The sequence below is a fragment of the Egretta garzetta genome, unplaced genomic scaffold (assembly GCF_000687185.1).
Source record: "Egretta garzetta isolate BGI_Z169 unplaced genomic scaffold, ASM68718v1 scaffold24, whole genome shotgun sequence".
Classification (NCBI taxonomy): Eukaryota; Metazoa; Chordata; class Aves; order Pelecaniformes; family Ardeidae; genus Egretta; species Egretta garzetta.
In genome coordinates this window covers 1,127,628-1,138,880 of record NW_009259494.1, presented here as the reverse complement: position 1 = coordinate 1,138,880, position 11,253 = coordinate 1,127,628, and the positions used below count along the sequence as shown (strand labels likewise).

The following is an 11,253-nucleotide window of genomic DNA, read 5'->3' as shown; positions in this document are numbered from 1 at the left end:
TTGGAAAGAGGGGAGTGTGGGGGGGGGGGGAATATTTTAATTTCTGCGCTACGCCAATGTTATGTGGTGCTGCTGAAAAGCCGCAGACACGGAGTCCCACAATGCCAGTTTTACAGTCTCTTCTCAGAGCACGACCTTGCTTTTAAATGCAAAAGTTCGGTCTCAAAATAGAAAACCACACTGAATTATACAGCCACTTGATAATTATTTTTTAGTGCTGCTGCTAGAAATGCCCCATTAAAAGACTGTAGGTCACCACAGAGTGCTATCAGGCTACCACACACGCGGATTTGATTTCCAGCTGCATTTTATTTCCTAATTTTGGCGGGCTGAAGTCGTGGGATCAGAAAGTAAATATTTACATCTATCTCTGTTTATCTCTGCATTTCTATCTCCCACATGGTGGGAGCAGAGCACGGCACAGGCGGATTGGTGCTGGTCCCCAGGGGCTGCAGGGTGCTGGGGTGGGGGGGTCACCCCGGGATTTGGCCCGGGGAACTTTGGAAAGCTGCGGTGCCAAAACAGTGGTGGGGGTAGATGTGCCAGGCTTTGAAAGAGTGCCAGTCCGCATGTTCAGAGGCGGACAGGAGGGAAAGGATATCCGCCCGATATTAATTATGACTTTTGGAGCTTTGCCTAATTACATTGTCTCTCTTAAGACGGTGACACAAATATTTATGAGTGGGACTTTTTATTCTCATTATAATCAGTGACATAAATAGGTAACACCTTTATAAAGAGTTAATAAAAATGTGTCAACACAGGCTCGAGCACAAACTATCGAGCAGTGTGCAGTAAAACATTCCAGTGTTTATTGTATTAATTGAATATTCATGAGATGCCAATTTAAATTACAGTTCACAACTGTTGCTGTGTCTAATGAATAATTTAAACAAGTGTGGCCAAAGAGATTTCAACGCTGCATTAGCAAACTGCAAGGGATTAAGCAACAGAGAATTTATAATTAGCTTTGTATATCCTATAATAAATTCATTGGAAAGATGGTTTTAATTATCCCACATGTTAATTCAGAATTCAGCACATTAATTTTCGATCGAAAAGTAACCCTTTCATCCTGGATAATATATTTGTCTCCATCTTCTGCATCTCAGGAACAGGAAATCGCGGGTGTGGAATGGCTCGATCCTTGCAAACCTCACCCGTCATGACACAGCATTTATATCTGCCCGTCTCAGGGCTGGAGTAATTGCCTTTTTGCATTTCCAGCTGGGGAAGCTGAGATGGGTGAGATCACAGCCCTTCCTACGAGTCTGGATCCCAGAATCCTGCTGTGGCTTCGTGCTGCTGCGGCGCAGCCTCTTTGATAAACTTCTGGCTGCTCGGGAAATGCTGTCTATTCCTGGGAAGCAAGTCTGCGAAGGTGATAGAAGTTTTGGCAGTCGTCTCCTCTAAGCAGCTCAAAGTTTTTGTTTAAAAAATGAGGATGTGTGTAAATAACAGTCTAAACCCCAAAGTTCAAGCCAAGGTTGCTGCATTATTTTTTTTCGAGCAGAACAGGAATAGTTTTTTTCTATTTGGCGTGTTGGTGAAGTGCTTTTTCTGTGAGAGACGGGCCCCTTTGCTTATAGCAAGAGGGGCTGGGCCGCCCCCACTGCTCGCCCCCTCCAGCTGTTGTGGCTTCACCCTCTCTGGCTGCCGGTGGTAAAAAAGGGATAGTGGTGTCCTCAACGGCAGGGAGAGCTGAGGTCCTCATCAGCTGTGAGCCCCCCACAGAGATGCTAAGCCCTTCAGATGGGTGAATATTGTCTGTGCTGCCCCCTCCGCCTGCCTCCCATCCTTGCTATGCTGTTTGGCTGTCAAGCCCATTCGTGCATCTAGAGATAGCCATAGTTCTTGAAGAACCTGGACGCTTGCACTGAAGCTCGCTGGACAGAAAAAAACCTGGGAGGTATTCCAGGGAACGCAAATCCGTACACCTGCGTGAAGCAGCCCATGCTCAAAGCTTGGCTGGCTAATTCCGAAGGTGTCTTTTGGTGCACGTCAGGACGGCATGCGCTTCCTTTCCAGGTGGTTTTGTTTAATTCCAGGTCAGCAGGTTAATGAGATCTCTGGGATATGCGATTTGATCTGGAATGTAAACATTCGCTTGGCATGTGTCCTTGATGTCTGATCAGATGGAAAAGCACATGCAGCACTGAGCGTGGCATGCCATCCAAAATGTTTCGGCAACACAATGTGTAAGACAAAATAATGATCACTTTTTTTAAAGAGCCTAATTTAAATGTTTTCCGTTGCCTTTGAGTCCCACCATATCTATCAAACCAACAGCTCGGCACCGAGGGTAACATGCCTGATACTGAGGTGGAAGCTCCTCCGGCTCCCTCGGGAGCACCAAAAACCCCGGGCTGTCCCGGGAGCTGCCAACGTGGCAGAGGCCGCGTTCAGACTTCTCCTAAGACCTTAATTGCTGGTTTAGTGCCTCTGTCTTTTGGGCGACTGCAGTTATTTAAGTTGATAAATGGATGGCATGGCTGTAATGCAGTATGTTGACGGTGACACTTATCGATTGAACCTCCAGACTCAATTGATCAAGCTCCCCAGTGCCAGAATGTAATCCCAGTGGAAAAAATCAAACCTTTAATGGGATTAGATGTTACTCTTGGTTTTCCAGTTGGAGTTACATGTTTTGGGAGGGAAGGAAGTGGTTTTGACGGCCTGAATCCCTGCCGTTACCCAGACTAAATAAAGACTGGTGATAGGAACGCTGGTTATTGTGGCGATCCAGTCTTGGGCAGATCCGAGCCTCATTTCATATGGCATATTTCACCTCCGGGAACTGAGTGTCTTGATGTGAGAAGGAAATAAATGAATCTCTGAGGTGTCTGTTGTCCGTCATGAGGAAGCCCCAGAGGACGGAGATGCTGCTGGACTGAATATTCTTTTGCCGTTCCTCCTTAGTACGTTGCAGCTAATCTAATGAACCATGTTGCACAACACAGGCAGCGTGGCAGCTCGGGTTAATGTTGCTGCTGGAACCTAAGCAAGCACTTCCTAAAGTTGTATGGCTTTAATTCCACTTTTATGGAGGTTTTTGCCTGTCTGTAATTTGTGTTGGAATAGCATCTGCAGTTACACTAGCTAGGTAAGAAATGAGAAGGGTTTGTAGTTGTCGGGAGTCAGAACAGAAGTTACGGCGTCTGGCTTTTGTGGCAGGAGTCGGTGCTCTCTTCTCTGTTCCATCCTGCAATTATTTTTGTACACACAGAGCCGTTTGGGATTTTTGCACCTATTTTAAAAGTGTTCAGCATTTGCCATAATTAAAGATGAGAAGGTAATAGACCGTGCCTTCTGTTAGCAGATTGCGCGGTGCAGCAAAGTCACCGCACACCTTGCAGCTCTCAGAGGTTCCCTCTGTGGAGCAGGAAAATGCCGTGATCACCATCTTATTGACTGGCAACTGGTGCGCGGGATATTCGGTTCCCTGTCCCAGATGGCTCTGGCAGAGCTGGGTTTTGAAACTTAAATTGTTTTCCCAGCAAATATTTGGCCACAGACCCATCCTTCCCTGGATACTCATGTTCCCAGTAATAAGCGACTCCTACAAAACTCATCTTACAAACCAACACAATAATCCCAGCAATATCTGGCCACGGAGGGGTGCTGGGTTGGGGGCAAAAAGCGGGCAGCTGGTTGCAGGCGCGTAAGCAAAGTAATGTGGTTTGCATGCAGATGTGGTATCAGCACTGGGGGACTCAGCACCTTCTAATACCACAGGCATTTCTTACAGTTCTTGACAAGTGGGCTGTTAAACTTTCCAATCAAAAAAAAAAAAAAAAAGCTTTCCAAATTCATTCACAGAGTTTAATCCCACAGGGATGATTTTTGTATGTCGTCTTCACATTTTCCTGTTGTGTTCTAAAATTACTTCTTTTTTTCTTCTTCTTCTTCTTCTTCTTCTTTTTTAATGCTCCATGCAATAAAACTTGGAGGCCTGTCATTACTTCTGAGTCTATTGCTTTATGTGAATGCAATATCTAAAATGCCTGAGAAGAGCCAGGAGAGACATAAACCAAAGTGAACCGGGCTGTGCAGAAAGGCTTCAATAAGCTGCAAGAGCTGACAGGGAGGGGTCCATAAATACCACAGGAGACGATGGGGCCAACGTGGCGGCAGGTCCAGCCCATGGGTGGGAGGGTAGACTGTCACCAAGCAATGCAGAGCCATGTGTTGGGCTCTGCTCCCAGTGAAGGGGTGATGGGACGAGGGGAAGCGGCCTCAAGTTGTGCCAGGGCAGGTTTAGGTTGGACATTGGGGAAAATTCCTTCCCCGCAAGGGCTGTCAAGCACTGGCAGGGGCTGCCCAGGGCAGGTGTCGAGTCCCCACCCCTGGGGGGATTTAAAAGCCGGGCAGACGAGGTGCTTTGGGCCAGGGTTTAGTGGTGGGATGGCAGGGTTAGGGGAACGGTTGGGCTTGGTGAGCTTAAAGGGCTTTTCCATCCGAAACGATTCTGTGATTCTGTGTGGCCGGGGGTTGCTTTCCCCTGTGAGCAGAACAGGGAAGGGTTTGGTGTGATCCTGCCTTGGCAAGGACAAACGACAGAGCACACTTCAGTTCTGTCCTTGTTGCCATGTTGTTGTCCCATTTGGCAGGCAGGGTAACAAAAATCAAATGAGTGGCCTCCAATCCACCAGCAGCTTTTTGTCATATCCACCAAGCGCCCTCAGCTGTCCTGAGCCCCACTGGGGCTGCCAAGCAACAGAGCTTACAAGGGGCAACAGTTTCTGTATGGCCTTGGCTGGGCTGGCTGTGGTGCAGCAGCTCTCGTCCTTCTGCAAATCGGGCAGACCGTAGTTTGCATCCTTCCAGCCTCCCCCAGTGCCTCCCACTGGGGTACTTCTTGATGGTAGAAGGGCTTTCTCCATTACTCATTTTTCTCCTTTTGTCCATTTTGCTCATTTTTTCATTTTTACTTTTGGGCATTGTCCTTTCTTGCACAGGGAATGGAAGTGGGTGTCAAATCCATTGCACTTTCTGAGAAACTGAATTCTTGCTTTCTGGCCGGCCCTGCTGCCTTGCTGGGAGTGCCAGGAGTGCCAAAGTGTTTGTGGAAGCAGAGCCCATGGAGTGGGACTTCTGTCCATCTCAGCACTCCAGAACCTTGCAAAAAGGAGGCTGAGCTGTAACTCAAGATGTTAAACATATAATAATGTCAAGGATCTGGTAAACCCACCAGGAAAAGCAAACTCCCCCAGGACGTCTCTGTAGAGCTGGAGATGTGAAGTGTAAAACTTTGTCGCTAGTATTTTCCTGCTTTCCTCTTTCTTTTATCCCTAAGGTTATTTGCATGAAACCAGATCTCTGCTTCTGAGGAATCTACTTGTGTGTCTCAAACCCTGTCTTTGACCCGTGGGATGGCTTTGCTGGGCAGGCGATGGTCCCCTGGAGTGCACCGCTCAGGATCAGCTCCACACTCAGGGGGAACCACGTAACGTGTGGTCTCTCATCCCAACCCTGGGAAGCACTCAGCAAGTCCCATGCTTATTTTCATAGGAGGTTTTAACACTGGCTTCTGAATCCATCTCCCCACCAGTATCCTTGGGATTAAAAAGTGAAAGCCGAAAATTAAAGAAAATCTGATGTATAAACCAGCTCTCATGCTGAAGGGATTTTTTCCTCTTGCTTCCCATGGGGGTAGCTTTGCCTTGCCATTAGACCCATACAATGCAACAAAAATACTCCCAGAGACAGCTTGTAGGCTCCTCCATCCATCTCAAGTGCAGAGGCAGAAATCTGGAATAGGAAATCGTTCTCGGGGCGGGGGGAGAGGGGGGGTGTGTGTCTTCAGGGCTGGCGCAGACCCTTCCCGCTCCCAGGACCGTCTCAGCCCCCTTGGTCCCTACGCCTGCTCATCTACCCCCTTTGCTTCTTTTCCCCTATGTCGCTGTTTCTCACTGGCTTTCCTCCTCTTGCCAACACACACAAAGGGGATGTGACAATTTTATTAAGTTTTATACCCCCCATGGGTTGGCAGGGGGCTCAGGGTCTGGTGCTATTTAATTACCTCCCACTGTCCGTTACAGGGGAGCTCTGGCCCCAGCTTTTGGGACGTGATGGTGTTATGCCTGGATGAGCTGCAATTGCCTTCATCTACAAATGGTTTTTACAAAATCGCTAAATAATGTATTCAGAAAACATGCTGGAAATTAATGGAATAGATTATTTGCAAACATGTTCACTGAATTATCAGGCTTGTTCTTTATCCGTAAAATAATGTACTTAAAAAAAATGAAGTTTATTGAATATGTTATTTACAGAATGTTCTCCAGCCGAGAGCTGCGGGAACACTGACGGAGCACACACACGGCCCAGCGGCTTCCCAGTGGCCAGGGGCAGTTGCTCCTCCTCCAGACAGATGCACGGTCCAGGACCTTGCTTGCATTTTGCTGGACCATTTTGCTCATCCCTGACCTGAGGAGAGTGGGTTTGGAGAGGGATGTGTGCTGGCCCTCCCCTGGAAATAGTCACAACGGTGGCTTTGCTTTGTGCATTGCTGCCTTCTAAGACTCAATGCTGCTCCCGGTCAAGAGGCAAAATACCTGTAAAAAAGTCAGCAGGGGGGAATTAAGCCATTTTGTGTAGTGTTGTCACATCATGGTCCCCAGCTCTGGCAAGCAGCAAGGGATCATTTGGGAATGGATGGGTTAGACCTCTCGCCTGGCAGGTCCCCGTGGCAGCACATCGCCGTGCAATGAAGGGAGCAGGTGGGTGGGAACCCACCTCAGAGGAGCTGTATTGTATGGGAGGGGAGAAGTTTTGGGCCCCTCACTCCCAGAAGGACATGGAGGGGCTGGAGTGTGTCCAGAGAAGGGCAACAGAGCTGGGGACGGGTCTGGAGCCCAAGGCGTCTGGGGGAGCTGGGGGTGTTCAGCCTGGAGAAGAGGAGGCTGAGGGGAGACCTTATCGCTGCCTACACCTGCCTGAGAGGAGGGGGGAGCTGGGGGGTGTTGGTCTCTGGTCCCAGGGAATGGGTGATGGGATGAGGGGAAATGGCCTCAAGTTGTGCCAGGGCAGGTTTAGGTTGGACATTGGGAAAACTTTTTTCACAGAAAGGGTTGTGAAGCACTGGAGGTATTTAAAAGCCAGGCAGATGAGGTGCTTGGGGACATGGTTTAGTGGTGGGATGGCAGGGTTAGGGTAATGGTTGGGCTGGGTGATCTTAAAGGTCTTCTCCAACCCAAAAAATTCTATGATTCTACGATTCTAGGTCTGAGCTCCTCGTGCCCAGGAGCAATTCTGCCACCAGTCTTGGTTGCTTCTGCAGTTCTCCTGCAGTATCCATCCCGTTGAGTTATTCTCAAGCACCTCCAAAGCAAGCAGCACAGTTTATCCGTCTCTCAAGTCAAAGGAACATTGTGTGACACTGGTATACAGGGACGGTGTCATCTGTCCGCTGGTGATGAGGCTGCTCAGGAGCATGAAGGAAGCCCAGGTTAGCCCTGGTGTCTGCAGGCAAGGTGGGGCTGCAGGGCTGCGGGAGGTCAGCTGTAGGAAACATCCCTTGTGCAGTCCAGGTCCCCATCTCAGTTGTGTTGTTTCTCCATCATCACACAGCTGGTGGGATTCGGGACTTGGGATGCGCCAAGAACTTAGAATACTTTGGTCTTCTCCTGAAGAAGCAACATCCCAGCTATGGGGTGCACATCTGCAGTGGTGCTGAGGTGGAGGACGGGTCTGGAGCTGCTAGCTTGGGTTTGTCTTTTGACATCTCAAGGTGCTTCAAAACCATAACCTTTTGCAATCTGTATAATAACTCCACTATCCCAAGAGAGAGAAGCACGCATTGAAGCCGGACTCCTGCATGGTTGGCACCCCTCAGGGTGGGAGTTACTGGGTTTGGGACCCTCATGGATGTCTGTGCTGTACAAGTCCACAGTAATTCCCTTATTGGCGGATGACCGTGCTGGGGTATTTTATGATTGGAAAATAACAAGATTCAGTTCATGCCGTACCGAGTTGGCCATGCCCTTCCAGCACCGGAGCAATGAGAATATTAATGAACAATATTTCCCATTTGCCAAGCCCGGTCTCTGTCCCGTTCTACACCGCCATTCTCACCCAGAAGCTACAGTGCTTTATCTTTGTGACGAAACGTTTATTGTGCTTGCAGGATTCTTTCCCCCCTAATAGCAGGACATCGTAACACAAGATCACAGCCTCTCAAAGTGCTGAATTCAGTTTGTCAGGCAGGTGCTTTCCAAATCCAGCCCTCGGCCCTGCCTTCCCCTGCCCGCCAGACTGCAGGGAACTTCTCTGGGGGAAGAAAACATGCAGAGGTGGTCAAGGCTGGAAAAGACATGGGGCAATTTATGTAGTAACAGAAGCAGATCAAAAAAAAACCCCACAGGTGAGGAGACAGAGATAAATGCAGCTGAACTGAGAGAAGCCCTGGGAGCCTTGTCTGGGGTTGGCTGGAAGGCTTCACGGTGAAGCTTCGTGTTTGAAAACAATCCATTTGAAACTGCCAATATTAATTAGAAAGGTCGGGATTTCAAATTATGTAGCATTTAAAGCAGACCATAAAACTTTCTTTTCTCATATCTGTCTGCTCAAATCCTCTTTAAGTCATCAGGCTGAGCTAGCTTGTCTGCACATGGCTTGAAATAGCCGACCGAGGAGCTCCCAGCACTGCTAATGCTGCTATTCAGTCATTCTTGAAATACTGGGGAAGCTCTGGAGGACTAGAAAAGAGCTAATGTGCAAATATTTAAAAACGGAAACAGAACAGCCCAGGTAATTACAGACCTGTCAGTCTGTCATCAATCCTCAGCAAAATAATGGAGTGGCAGATCCAGGCCTCAATTAATAAAGAATTAAGGGAAGGTAATATAATTAATGCCAATCAACATAGGCTGATGGAAAACAAATCTTGTCTAACTAACTTGATATCTTTTTTTATGAGATTACAGGTTTGGATGATAAAGGTAACAGTGTTAACATAATATACTTAGGTGTCTGCAAGACATTTGACTTGGAAGCCCAAAGTATATTGAGAAAGTTGAACACTACAAAATCAACATTACACAAGTTTGGTAGATCAGCTTGTCACTCTGTCTACCCGGGGTCTGTCATATTTTTGCCAAAGAGAGCATTAAATAATTGCCAGTGAAGTCTGTAGATGATGCAGTGAGTAGGCAAGTGGCAGAAGGCAGAGATGCAGAGCTTTTATCATGGCCTGGTGTAGACTGGTCACCAGTAACGGATATGTGTTTGGAGAACCAATACTGTCCCACCTGCAGGAGCAAAAAAAAAATCTTTCAAGATGAGGACTCTTCTTCTTAGAGATGGTGGCTCAGGAAAAGGGATGTAAAAGCTGGGCAGACGAGGTGCTTAGGGACAGGGTTTAGTGGTGGGATGGCAGGGTTAGGGGAACGGTTGGGCTAGGTGAGCTTAAAGGGCTTTTCTGACCTAAATGATTCTGATTCTATGATTCTGTGTAGGGAGCGGCTTCTGGGTGGGTGCTGGCTGATGGAGAAGTCCCAAAAGCATCCATAGCAATGAGCAGGGTGGGAAGCTTGGGGAGAGTGCAGAGGATGGCTCTGCACCTTTGGCCACTGCTGGAGGGGTTTGGTTATGGTCTGCGCATGCTCTGGTGAAGGACAGTTGGGTGAGACCCCCCCAGCCTGGCCAGCGGGGGGATGCAGAGTGTCCTGTCCCCCCCACCCGCAGCTCCCATGTCGTGCCCAGTGGGCTCACGGTGATGCTTTAGATCCCCTGCATCAGCCACTGGGACGAAAGTAAGCTCATGAAACCAAAGGCCTGGGAAAGCTGTGCCTTCAAATCTGCCCTGGGGCATGTCTGTGTCTGAGAAATACACTTTTTAAATCGTGAACATGGATTCTTTCTCTTTGCTGCCTGGCTCTGAATTCAGAGATGCTCCTTCAGGTCATGTTTGCAAAGTGGAGTGTGTAAAGCCTGTGTCTGTCACTGTGTTTGATGAAGAAAAACCGCAATTTCCATATAGTTCCAAAACATTTCCATGTGCCCAAACCCCCAAAGCCAGCACCACCAGTTCCCGTGGGCTCCTGTGCTGCTGCTGCTGCTGCTACCAGGCCAGCAAAGCCACCCCGTGGCAACCTGGTGGGGGCTGCAGATCCCCAGGAGCTGGCACAGGGGTGCATGGTCCCGCTGGGGACCAGGAGCATCCAGGAGGGATGTCCCAGGCAGTGACAACCACAGCTGGGAACCCCACTGCACCTGGAAAGCCTCTGCCATAGGATAAATGCCCCCCAACCCCTACAAAAATAAATTACTGCCTTTTAAAATCCTTTCTTACTGTTCCCCTCATATTCGCAATAGGATGATCGGTGGAACCAAAGATGTGGCTGTTACTTTAAAGGATAAATTAGTTTGACTCTTAACTCAATAATTAAAACTGTTATGGCTATGAGCCTGCAGGGATAATGTACTATTATTATAGTCATTTGTTTCAATTAAATGCTTACTGATTTTACAATAGCAGCTGGGCACCTGTGTGAGATAGCTATTACTCTGAACAAGACATCTCAAATTCCAGCAGAAATTTGTCACTGCACTAAAGCATTTTACATAGACCATGAAAGTTTATTAGGAGCAGTTACAAATCGGGAAGAGGAGGGGTGGTAATTGGGGATATATTTTCTTATCAGCTTCTCTCTCCCCTGCTCGCTCTCTTTTTTAAGTAAATCATCTTTAAGCATTTCAGCTATGGTGATGCGTTTACATTTAAACTTCAGTGCAGAAAAAGCCTGCTGGGAAAACTTTGCTTCAAAGCCATTGAGCAGATAATTTCTCTCCCTGGTTGATTGTGATTGTAATGGCTTGTTCTCAGGAGCAAACCTAAGGAGAGGAAAGCTGTGCCACCGATGAGCCTTGCAGCCACCCCTAAAATAGCTACTGCCCTCACCTGGGGAGGAAGACCCCGGCTGGGGAAGGCTCCAGCAGCTCTGCTGAGCCCACTGGTGTGAACTTGCCCCGGGAAGGGTGGCAGTCATAGGATCATGGCATGGTTTGGGTTGGAAGGGGCCTTTAGAGGCCATCCAGTCCAACCGTCCTGCAGGGACCAGGGGCACCTTTAACCAGATCAGGTTGCCCACAGCCCCGTCCAGCCTGGCCTTGAACATTGCCAGGGATGGGGCCTCCACCACCTCTCTGGGCAACCCATTTGAGTGTCTCACCAGCCTCATGGTAAAGAATTTCTTCCTTATAGCCAGTCTAAATCTGCCCTGGTTTAGTTTAAAACCATCCCCCTTTGTC

The 11,253-nt window shown here is 48.4% G+C and overlaps 1 protein-coding gene across 1 annotated transcript in view; it reads left to right on the top strand.

Moving 5' to 3' along the window:
• The window catches only part of TOX2 (TOX high mobility group box family member 2), a 217,185-nt gene that overhangs the window by 172,669 nt on the left and 33,263 nt on the right, over positions 1–11,253 (top strand). The gene's annotated exons all lie outside the window — the stretch shown is intronic.